Source organism: Mchenga conophoros, linkage group LG20 (genome assembly GCF_057382185.1).
Source record: "Mchenga conophoros isolate Kocher_MC1m ecotype Shallow Benthic linkage group LG20, M_conophoros_male_GT1.1, whole genome shotgun sequence".
In the NCBI taxonomy this organism is placed as follows: Eukaryota; Metazoa; Chordata; class Actinopteri; order Cichliformes; family Cichlidae; genus Mchenga; species Mchenga conophoros.
This window is the reverse complement of record NC_140545.1, coordinates 18030723-18043523: the sequence shown is the minus strand read 5'-3', so window position 1 is coordinate 18043523 and position 12801 is coordinate 18030723. Positions and strand designations below refer to the sequence as shown.

Genomic DNA, 12801 nt, shown 5'->3' with positions numbered 1-12801 from the left:
TGTCACAGAAATGGCTTATGTATAAAGAAGTTTAATAGATGGTTCCAGCAGTTAAAATGTTCTTGCTTGTACGTTTCTGTGGCCAATGTTGTAAGGGTGTGTTTATCTTGTCAGAAAGAACAAGTTTTGTTACACCGCTATTATCGCGAGGTTTGGGCGTGATAGTATAGGCTGTGAGCCCACGTTTAATAATCACGCTAAGGAGTCCAGCGAGCTATCTGCAAAGGCCTGGTTAGTCTACCAGCGGTACAAGGTATTTGTCATTTGCCATAAATGTATTGTAATATTGTAAAAATTTGTAATGTATGGTGTTCTAATTATTTTATGTTTTAATTTAGAATGCACAAGACTGTAAAGCTATTCTTCTAGGACCTCCGAAGTGGCAGGCGGCCACGAGGTAATTTTCGTTGTTAAAGCACAAGTGTTAATTTTGATAGACTGAAGCGCTTAAAGTCTTTGTGTTTTATGTTTGTAGTTTTCACGGCGTTCAATAAATGCAGCGAAGCGCCCGTCTTGAAGAAGCCGTGCCTGTGTTGTCATTTCGGAGTTACAGTGAAAACTCGCCCTAGCCAGCGCCGGTGAGAAGCTAATTACGAAGACGGCAGCTGCAGAGAGCGACGGTGAACTGGAGCGACACAAGAGGGCGCCATTGCATAAGCTCACCGTTCTCAAGCAGCCAAGCACAGCGGCAACAACGTTGTACAACTGGAGTAAGGTGGAAATTAATAAGGGACAGTGTTAAATGTAGAATAATAGTGGTTTAAGTCAAGTTTAAAGAGCCACAATAAGTTTCTATAATACATTTGTCAAAGTTTATTTATTTCTACTGTACTTCAAGGTGATGCTTTGTAGTTTGGTGAATAGTTCTGTGTGCTTGCTTAAGGTCAAAGTTTGAGTGACGTTTACAAGGTCCTTTAAGAAAAGGTGCACTTAAAGTATACAGTATTTGAAATCTGAACACAGTGCGCTTAATGACATTTAACTAGACTCCCGAGATGGTTGACAAAGATCTCGAAGAGCACCATGCTGTATCACTTACCGAAGTGGAAGAAAATGATGATGAACAAATTACAGAACTACAGACTGTTCGTAAAAGTGAAAGAGTAAGAACACTAACAGAAAAGGGTAAAGAGCTTCAAGAGAAGAAACTCAAAGGCCTCCAACACAGATATGCTGTTGTTTTTGAAAAATGGAGATATGAAGCAAGATTGAGCAAAGTAATATTAAGAAATGAAGTTTCCGAGAGTGAATTGAATGAGCTCATCAACAATGTAAATGTTGCCTGCAAAGATGTACAAACCATTTATGAACAAATACGGCAAACGCAAACTCCTGATGCAGATGAAAGACGCAAAGTGGATGCATGTACGTCACTTTCCTTGTTCATTGTCAGAAGAGCTGAAAAACACTTACAAGGAGACCTTGCAGATGGTGATGAAGAGCCATGGCCAGACGTTGGATCATGCTTAGGATCTGAAAGTACTAAATCAAGGTCAAAATCACGAAGGTCTAAAAGTGGTTCAAGCCAGTCATACTCACAAACAATTAAAAGAATAGAAGCAGAGGCTGAGGCAGCTGCGTGTCAGGAAATATTAGCAGTAATGGAGGATCAAGAAAGGGAAGCAGCTGAACTAAAAAGGTTGGAACTTGAAAACTTGGAAAGGCAACAAACAATGGAGGAGCAGCGCAGAAAGATTGAACGCTTGGAAGAGGTTAAAAAATTTAATGCTGCAAGAGCTAAAGTAAAGGTTTATGCAGAAGCTGAAAGTATTTCAGAAAGTCGTAGTTTAGTGCGCAGTATCAAAACTGAGAGCGAAACCTCAGCAATCCCTGCTCCACCACAAGTTCCCTCTCAAGCTCCAAATACAATCCAAGCCCATAATGCCACAAACCCTGCATTTGTTCCACATACTCCCACAGTCATAAACCAAGCCCAACAAAACCCTGGTGTGCAACCTAAGGGCACCACAGGCCAAGCAGGAAACGCATCAAGTCCGCCATTTATCCCTAAAGCAACACAAGCTGCCGCTTCAGCAACTCATCCACAGCCAAACTTGGATCTAGTCGGCATACTAGCAGACGCAATAAGTGCTAATCGTCTTCCAACTCCGGAACCTGCACTGTTCACTGGTGACCCTTTAAAGTTCAAGGACTGGCAGTTGTCATTTGAGACCTTGATTGAAAGAAAAAACATTCCAAAGAACGAAAGACTCTATTATCTCAGGAAGTACCTTGGTGGACCCGCAAAGAGAGTGGTTGAAGGATTTCTCCTAGTGGGCACAGATGAAGCGTATGATGCAGCTTGGGAAGTGCTGGAAAGGCGCTTTGGAGATCTGTTCACTATAGGAAAATGCTTCAGAGACAAACTTCACAGTTGGCCTAAAATAAGCTCCAAGGATGGAAGTGAGTTGAGAGAGTTTGCCGACTTCCTTAGAAGTTGTGAAGCTGCGATGTCACACATAAAGACATTAGAGGTTCTCAATGACTGTATGGAAATTCAGAAACTCTTGCTGAAACTTCCTGACTGGTTGACAACAAGATGGAATCGCGCAGCGATGAAAATAAGAAAAACCCTTAATGGAGAATATCCATCATTTCACATGTTTACGGACTTTGTATCCACTGAAGCAGACCTAGCATGTGACCCCATAGCTTCAATGCAAGCACTCAAGGGTTTGGAAATCAGTAAACCCAAACACTCACGCAGCCAAGTCGTTCAAGCTAAAACATTAACCGCAACTTCAAGTCACTTAACCACCTCAAGTCACATAAATCCCATGACCTGCCTTTACTGCAAAAGAAATGGTCACACACTGGATAAATGCTTCAAATTCATGGAAAAATCAGTCCAGGATCGTATCAAGTTTGTACAAGCAGAAAGGCTGTGTTTTGGATGTTTGAAGGGGGGACATCATTCTAAAAAGTGTGATAAAAGGAATACGTGTGAGAAATGCCAGAAGAAGCATCCCACGTGTCTACATGATGACAAGTTTGTGGAGCGTAAAAGGATAATGCCTGCACCGAATGATAACTCTCGAGACAAGGACGAAGGAGATGAACCAGCAACCGCAATCTCTAATAGAGTAACTCAAGTAACTTCGAGCACACTGACATCCTCCATTCTACCTGTCTGGGTTTCATCAAAAAATCACCCAGACAGAGAAGTTCTAGTGTATGCCCTCCTCGATTCTCAGAGCGATACATCCTTTATCTTGGATGAAGTAGCCCAGGGTCTCGACACAGATAAGAGTAAGGCTCATCTAAGACTATCGACCATGTCCGCCAAGTCAACAGTCATACCATGTGAGAAACTGGTAAATCTTCAAGTTAGAGGCTACAAGCAGGAAAAGAGAATTACATTGCCACCGGTCTATACAAGAGAATTCATCCCTGTGAACAGATCACACATCCCGACGTCTGAAACTGCTTTGAATTGGCCTCACCTCGAAAGGCTGGCAGATAGGTTACCTCCAATGCTTGAATGCGAAGTTGGTCTGCTTCTCGGCTATAACTGTCAGCAAGCCCTTCTTCCACGGGAAGTCATTGCAGGTGAGGAGAATCAGCCTTACGCACAGCTAACTGATCTCGGCTGGAGCATAGTTGGTTGTACGTCTCAAGTTCAAAATCACAATGATGATATTGGCATAAGCCACAGAATCATTGTTCGAGAAGTTACTCCTGCAGTACAACAAGCAGTTGAACTCAGGCAAGAAGTGCATTTTGTATGCAGAACTCAAGTGAAGGAAGTGGGTCCAGCTGATGTAATAAAGGCTTTGGGATCTGATTTCTCTGAGCATGAAACAGATGACAATCCAGTCTCTCAGGAAGACATTTTGTTCATGTCAAAGGTGACTAAAGGCATAAGGCAAAAGGAAAACGGTCACTATGAACTCCCATTGCCACTCAAAACCGACGACCCGAATCTTCCAAACAACAAACAATGTGCTGAGCATAGACTGTCGTCGTTGGAACGTCGGCTCAGAAGAGATGAGAAATACTATGAGGATTACGTCAAGTTCATGGACGACATCATAACCCGTGGAGACGCAGAGAAGGTCCCAGAGCAAGAACTGGATAAGGAGGCAGCATGGTATATACCACACCATGGAGTATACCACCCCCACAAACCTGAGAAGATACGTGTGGTTTTTGATTGTTCGGCCCGTTTCCAGGGGACATCTCTTAACGATCACCTTCTGACTGGACCAGATCTTACCAACGCACTGATTGGAGTGTTATGTCGATTCAGAAAGGGCCCCATCGCCATCATGTGTGACGTGGAGAGGATGTTCCACCAATTCCACGTCATCAAGGAGCATCAAGACTATTTGAGGTTTCTTTGGTGGGACAAAGGCGATTTAAACTCTGAGCCTTCAGTGTACAGGATGAGAGTGCATCTTTTTGGAGCAGCTTCATCTCCCGGATGCTGCAATTTCGGACTCAAACATATTGCTTCTCAAGGTAGAGACAGATTCAGCGAAAAGACTATTGAGTTCATCCAAAGAGGTTTTTACGTCGATGACGGACTCGCTAGTGTGACATCAACAGTCGAAGCCATACAGTTGGTAAACGAGTCAAGGGCACTTTGTAAAACAGGCAACCTACATCTGCATAAGTTTGTGTCAAACGACAAAGAAGTGCTTGCAGCTATTCCCCAAGAGGAACAAGCTAAAGCCAAAGACCAGGACATGGCTCTTGGAGAACTCCACATTGAACGTGCACTTGGAGTGCAATGGTGCATAGAGGCAGATGAATTCCAATTCAGAGTCCAAGTTAAAGACAACCCATTGACAAGGAGAGGGGTGCTCTCGATTGTTGCTTCAGTCTTTGATCCCCTTGGGTTCGTTGCCCCATTCATATTAATTGGAAAGCAGATACTCCAAACGTTGTGCAAGGACAAAGTTAATTGGGACGAGGATCTCCCAGATCACATTCTACCACAATGGGAAGCATGGTTGCGAGACCTGCCCAAGTTGGCAGCTCTGAAGATCCCACGAAGCTACTCGCAAGATGCGGACATTGTGCAGTACGAATTGCACAGTTTCTCGGATGCAAGCCTCAGTGGTTATGGCGCATGTTCATATCTCAGAGCGAAAGGTAGAGAAGGACAGGTCAGTTGTGCACTCGTCATGGGCAAGGCAAGAGTAACGCCCATTAAGCAAACAACCATCCCAAGGCTCGAACTGTCATCGGCCGTGACTTCAGTTCGCATTGCAGATGTGATCAAACGAGAACTAGACATCCAAAATCTACAGGAATATTATTGGACAGATTCACAAGTCGTATTAGCATACATAAATAATGATGCTAAAAGATTTCACACATTTGTCGCCAATCGAATTCAACGAATAAGACAAAGCACAAGTCCTGGGAAATGGCAGCACGTCAGCTCAGAGGAAAATCCAGCTGATCAGGCCTCAAGAGGTTTAAATGCTACTCAGCTGAAAGATTCAAACTGGTTGAAAGGTCCCGATTTTCTTTGGAAACAAGAGCTTCCAGTCAAAGAGGAAATGGTCGGAGAGGTTGAAGAAATGGATCCGGAAGTCCGTAAAGGCTATACGCACACTGTACATTCGAAGGAAGCAAACCCAGTGCTAGAGCGTTTAAAGAAGTTCTCCAGTTGGTCGAGAGCTATCAAGGCCATTGCCAGGCTCAGGCGATTCATCAAAGAGTACAAGGGTGTTCAACGAAGAACGAACAAAGTGACAGATCTTGAAGAAAGAAAAGACACAGAATTATTCATCATCAAGCTAGTGCAAAGAGACATCTTTACTGAGGAAATACAGAAGATCAGATCTCAAGGAGAAAATTCTCTGCACAAGCGCAGCAGACTAAGGCAGTTGAATGCCTTTTTGGACAAGTCGGATGTTCTCAGGGTAGGAGGAAGATTATCTCAATCAACTTTACACTATGATGTAAAACATCCTGCAATTCTCCCCAAGGAGTCCCATGTGTCAGCCCTCCTCGTCAAACACTACCATGAAGGTGTACATCACCAGGGAAGAGGGATGACAATAAATGAATTGCGGGCAAATGGGATATGGATTTTAGGATGTGGGAGTGTTGTTTCTTCACACATTTACCATTGTGTTAAGTGCAGAAGATACAGAAAGGCTACAAATGTCCAACAGATGTCAGATTTGCCAGAAGTGAGAACAGAAACAGCACCTCCTTTCACGTATTGTGGCGTCGACTGTTTCGGGCCATTCATGGTAAAGGAAGGAAGAAAGGAAGTCAAAAGGTATGGACTACTGTTCACGTGTTTATGTTCACGAGCTGTGCACATTGAAACACTAGATGACTTATCGACAGATGCCTTCATGAACGCTCTTCGAGTTCTGATAGCCATAAGAGGTCCTGTCCGGCAATTAAGATGCGACCAAGGGACAAACTTTATGGGCGCCAAAAGAGAACTTTTGGAGTTAATGAAGGATATGGATCAAGGACCACAAAGAGCTATGGGTTGTGAATTTGTGGTGAACGTTCCGGCAGCTAGCCACATGGGGGGCGTCTGGGAACGTCAAATTCGGACAGTACGAAGTGTACTGACAGCGATGCTGGACAAGTTCTCAAACAGACTCGATACAGCTAGTCTAAGAACACTGCTTTACGAGACAATGGCCATCATTAACAGCAGACCTTTAAGTGTTGAGTATCTCAATGATCCCTTGGGACCAGAGCCACTAACTCCCAATCACATATTAACGATGAAATCTTCGGTTATTCTTCCACCTCCAGGAGAGTTTTGCAGAGAGGATTTGTACTTGAACAAAAGATGGAAAAGAGTGCAATTTCTGGCAAATGAGTTTTGGCAAAGGTGGAGGCGAGAGTATCTGTTAAATCTCCAGCGGCGACAGAAGTGGCAGAACGTCTCACGAAACCTGCGAGTAAATGACATTGTGATACTGCAGGATGATAATGCTCCAAGATGTAAATGGAAACTTGCTCTAATAGTAGAGGCTATAGAGAGCTCAGATGGCAAGGTTCGAAAGGTGAAGCTCAAGACCAGTGAAACTACTTTTGACAGGGGGAAACCACGGACAAGGCTGATATATCTGGAAAGACCTGTTCACAAGGTAGTGACTTTACTGGAGACTGACATGCAAGGTGAACCAGACTCTAATGTTGACACTCATTAGAAAATCACATTGCAAACAATGAGTGATTTTGGTGGGAGTGTAAGTGTCACAGAAATGGCTTATGTATAAAGAAGTTTAATAGATGGTTCCAGCAGTTAAAATGTTCTTGCTTGTACGTTTCTGTGGCCAATGTTGTAAGGGTGTGTTTATCTTGTCAGAAAGAACAAGTTTTGTTACACCGCTATTATCGCGAGGTTTGGGCGTGATAGTATAGGCTGTGAGCCCACGTTTAATAATCACGCTAAGGAGTCCAGCGAGCTATCTGCAAAGGCCTGGTTAGTCTACCAGCGGTACAAGGTATTTGTCATTTGCCATAAATGTATTGTAATATTGTAAAAATTTGTAATGTATGGTGTTCTAATTATTTTATGTTTTAATTTAGAATGCACAAGACTGTAAAGCTATTCTTCTAGGACCTCCGAAGTGGCAGGCGGCCACGAGGTAATTTTCGTTGTTAAAGCACAAGTGTTAATTTTGATAGACTGAAGCGCTTAAAGTCTTTGTGTTTTATGTTTGTAGTTTTCACGGCGTTCAATAAATGCAGCGAAGCGCCCGTCTTGAAGAAGCCGTGCCTGTGTTGTCATTTCGGAGTTACACAAAGTATAGGTTTTCATTATGTGAATAATTTTAAAATCTTAGCTCAAACGGCTGCAAAACCTGTTCTGTTTGCCCAGCACGGGGATATTGAGTTCTATAAGATAAAGCCATAAACATGTTTGTCTGAGTCTTCTATCAAAAGTTACAGCGATTTATATGAAGTTGTTCAAAAACGCTTTATTTCGCCAAGACAATGCGTTTCTCACTGTTACATGCATTTGAATGGGAAACTCGCCTGAAACAAAGTATAGGTTTTCATTATGTGAATAATTTTAAAATCTTAGCTCAAACGGCTGCAAAACCTGTTTGCCCAGCACGGGGATATTGAGTTCTATAAGATAAAGCCATAAACATGTTTGTCTGAGTCTTCTATCAAAAGTTACAGCGATTTATATGAAGTTGTTCAAAAACGCTTTATTTCGCCAAGACAATGCGTTTCTCACTGTTACATGCATTTGAATGGGAAACTCGCCTGAAACAAAGTATAGGTTTTCATTATGTGAATAATTTTAAAATCTTAGCTCAAACGGCTGCAAAACCTGTTCTGTTAGCCCAGCACGGGGATATTGAGTTCTATAAGATAAAGCCATAAACATGTTTGTCTGAGTCTTCTATCAAAAGTTACAGCGATTTATATGAAGTTGTTCAAAAACGCTTTATTTCGCCAAGACAATGCGTTTCTCACTGTTACATGCATTTGAATGGGAAACTCGCCTGAAACAAAGTATAGGTTTTCATTATGTGAATAATTTTAAAATCTTAGCTCAAACGGCTGCAAAACCTGTTTGCCCAGCACGGGGATATTGAGTTCTATAAGATAAAGCCATAAACATGTTTGTCTGAGTCTTCTATCAAAAGTTACAGCGATTTTTATATGAAGTTGTTCAAAAACGCTTTATTTCGCCAAGACAATGCGTTTCTCACTGTTACATGCATTTGAATGGGAAACTCGCCTGAAACAAAGTATAGGTTTTCATTATGTGAATAATTTTAATATCTTAGCTCAAACGGCTGCAAAACCTGTTTGCCCAGCACGGGGATATTGAGTTCTATAAGATAAAGCCATAAACATGTTTGTCTGAGTCTTCTATCAAAAGTTACAGCGATTTATATGAAGTTGTTCAAAAACGCTTTATTTCGCCAAGACAATGCGTTTCTCACTGTTACATGCATTTGAATGGGAAACTCGCCTGAAACAAAGTATAGGTTTTCATTATGTGAATAATTTTAAAATCTTAGCTCAAACGGCTGCAAAACCTGTTTGCCCAGCACGGGGATATTGAGTTCTATAAGATAAAGCCATAAACATGTTTGTCTGAATCTTCTATCAAAAGTTACAGCGATTTATATGAAGTTGTTCAAAAACGCTTTATTTCGCCAAGACAATGCGTTTCTCACTGTTACATGCATTTGAATGGGAAACTCGCCTGAAACAAAGTATAGGTTTTCATTATGTGAATAATTTTAAAATCTTAGCTCAAACGGCTGCAAAACCTGTTTGCCCAGCACGGGGATATTGAGTTCTATAAGATAAAGCCATAAACATGTTTGTCTGAGTCTTCTATCAAAAGTTACAGCGATTTATATGAAGTTGTTCAAAAACGCTTTATTTCGCCAAGACAATGCGTTTCTCACTGTTACATGCATTTGAATGGGAAACTCGCCTGAGACAAAGTATAGGTTTTCATTATGTGAATAATTTTAAAACCTTAGCTCAAACGGCTGCAAAACCTGTTCTGTTTGCCCAGCACGGGGATATTGAGTTCTATAAGATAAAGCCATAAACATGTTTGTCTGAGTCTTCTATCAAAAGTTACAGCGATTTATATGAAGTTGTTCAAAAACGCTTTATTTCGCCAAGACAATGCGTTTCTCACTGTTACATGCATTTGAATGGGAAACTCGCCTGAAACAAAGTATAGGTTTTCATTATGTGAATAATTTTAAAATCTTAGCTCAAACGGCTGCAAAACCTGTTTGCCCAGCACGGGGATATTGAGTTCTATAAGATAAAGCCATAAACATGTTTGTCTGAGTCTTCTATCAAAAGTTACAGCGATTTATATGAAGTTGTTCAAAAACGCTTTATTTCGCCAAGACAATGCGTTTCTCACTGTTACATGCATTGGAATGGGAAACTCGCCTGAAACAAAGTATAGGTTTTCATTATGTGAATAATTTTAAAATCTTAGCTCAAACGGCTGCAAAACCTGTTCTGTTTGCCCAGCACGGGGATATTGAGTTCTATAAGATAAAGCCATAAACATGTTTGTCTGAGTCTTCTATCAAAAGTTACAGCGATTTATATGAAGTTGTTCAAAAACGCTTTATTTCGCCAAGACAATGCGTTTCTCACTGTTACATGCATTTGAATGGGAAACTCGCCTGAAACAAAGTATAGGTTTTCATTATGTGAATAATTTTAAAATCTTAGCTCAAACGGCTGCAAAACCTGTTTGCCCAGCACGGGGATATTGAGTTCTATAAGATAAAGCCATAAACATGTTTGTCTGAGTCTTCTATCAAAAGTTACAGCGATTTATATGAAGTTGTTCAAAAACGCTTTATTTCGCCAAGACAATGCGTTTCTCACTGTTACATGCATTTGAATGGGAAACTCGCCTGAAACAAAGTATAGGTTTTCATTATGTGAATAATTTTAAAATCTTAGCTCAAACGGCTGCAAAACCTGTTCTGTTTGCCCAGCACGGGGATATTGAGTTCTATAAGATAAAGCCATAAACATGTTTGTCTGAGTCTTCTATCAAAAGTTACAGCGATTTATATGAAGTTGTTCAAAAACGCTTTATTTCGCCAAGACAATGCGTTTCTCACTGTTACATGCATTTGAATGGGAAACTCGCCTGAAACAAAGTATAGGTTTTCATTATGTGAATAATTTTAAAATCTTAGCTCAAACGGCTGCAAAACCTGTTCTGTTTGCCCAGCACGGGGATATTGAGTTCTATAAGATAAAGCCATAAACATGTTTGTCTGAGTCTTCTATCAAAAGTTACAGCGATTTATATGAAGTTGTTCAAAAACGCTTTATTTCGCCAAGACAATGCGTTTCTCACTGTTACATGCATTTGAATGGGAAACTCGCCTGAAACAAAGTATAGGTTTTCATTATGTGAATAATTTTAAAATCTTAGCTCAAACGGCTGCAAAACCTGTTTGCCCAGCACGGGGATATTGAGTTCTATAAGATAAAGCCATAAACATGTTTGTCTGAGTCTTCTATCAAAAGTTACAGCGATTTATATGAAGTTGTTCAAAAACGCTTTATTTCGCCAAGACAATGCGTTTCTCACTGTTACATGCATTTGAATGGGAAACTCGCCTGAAACAAAGTATAGGTTTTCATTATGTGAATAATTTTAAAATCTTAGCTCAAACGGCTGCAAAACCTGTTCTGTTTGCCCAGCACGGGGATATTGAGTTCTATAAGATAAAGCCATAAACATGTTTGTCTGAGTCTTCTATCAAAAGTTACAGCGATTTATATGAAGTTGTTCAAAAACGCTTTATTTCGCCAAGACAATGCGTTTCTCACTGTTACATGCATTTGAATGGGAAACTCGCCTGAAACAAAGTATAGGTTTTCATTATGTGAATAATTTTAAAATCTTAGCTCAAACGGCTGCAAAACCTGTTCTGTTAGCCCAGCACGGGGATATTGAGTTCTATAAGATAAAGCCATAAACATGTTTGTCTGAGTCTTCTATCAAAAGTTACAGCGATTTATATGAAGTTGTTCAAAAACGCTTTATTTCGCCAAGACAATGCGTTTCTCACTGTTACATGCATTTGAATGGGAAACTCGCCTGAAACAAAGTATAGGTTTTCATTATGTGAATAATTTTAAAATCTTAGCTCAAACGGCTGCAAAACCTGTTTGCCCAGCACGGGGATATTGAGTTCTATAAGATAAAGCCATAAACATGTTTGTCTGAGTCTTCTATCAAAAGTTACAGCGATTTATATGAAGTTGTTCAAAAACGCTTTATTTCGCCAAGACAATGCGTTTCTCACTGTTACATGCATTTGAATGGGAAACTCGCCTGAAACAAAGTATAGGTTTTCATTATGTGAATAATTTTAAAATCTTAGCTCAAACGGCTGCAAAACCTGTTTGCCCAGCACGGGGATATTGAGTTCTATAAGATAAAGCCATAAACATGTTTGTCTGAGTCTTCTATCAAAAGTTACAGCGATTTATATGAAGTTGTTCAAAAACGCTTTATTTCGCCAAGACAATGCGTTTCTCACTGTTACATGCATTTGAATGGGAAACTCGCCTGAAACAAAGTATAGGTTTTCATTATGTGAATAATTTTAAAATCTTAGCTCAAACGGCTGCAAAACCTGTTTGCCCAGCACGGGGATATTGAGTTCTATAAGATAAAGCCATAAACATGTTTGTCTGAGTCTTCTATCAAAAGTTACAGCGATTTATATGAAGTTGTTCAAAAACGCTTTATTTCGCCAAGACAATGCGTTTCTCACTGTTACATGCATTTGAATGGGAAACTCGCCTGAAACAAAGTATAGGTTTTCATTATGTGAATAATTTTAAAATCTTAGCTCAAACGGCTGCAAAACCTGTTTGCCCAGCACGGGGATATTGAGTTCTATAAGATAAAGCCATAAACATGTTTGTCTGAGTCTTCTATCAAAAGTTACAGCGATTTATATGAAGTTGTTCAAAAACGCTTTATTTCGCCAAGACAATGCGTTTCTCACTGTTACATGCATTTGAATGGGAAACTCGCCTGAAACAAAGTATAGGTTTTCATTATGTGAATAATTTTAAAATCTTAGCTCAAACGGCTGCAAAACCTGTTTGCCCAGCACGGGGATATTGAGTTCTATAAGATAAAGCCATAAACATGTTTGTCTGAGTCTTCTATCAAAAGTTACAGCGATTTATATGAAGTTGTTCAAAAACGCTTTATTTCGCCAAGACAATGCGTTTCTCACTGTTACATGCATTTGAATGGGAAACTCGCCTGAAACAAAGTATAGGTTTTCATTATGTGAATAATTTTAAAATCTTAGCTCA

General features: G+C 40.4%; 1 long non-coding RNA gene across 1 annotated transcript; it reads left to right on the top strand.

Moving 5' to 3' along the window:
* Positions 1-337: 337 nt before the first annotated feature.
* Positions 338-7734, top strand: LOC146550611 (uncharacterized). The gene is made up of 4 exons (XR_014890174.1): positions 338-397; positions 476-710; positions 7522-7580; positions 7659-7734. It is a non-coding gene; the product is annotated as an uncharacterized LOC146550611 (long non-coding RNA).
* The last annotated feature ends 5067 nt before the right edge of the window (positions 7735-12801 follow it).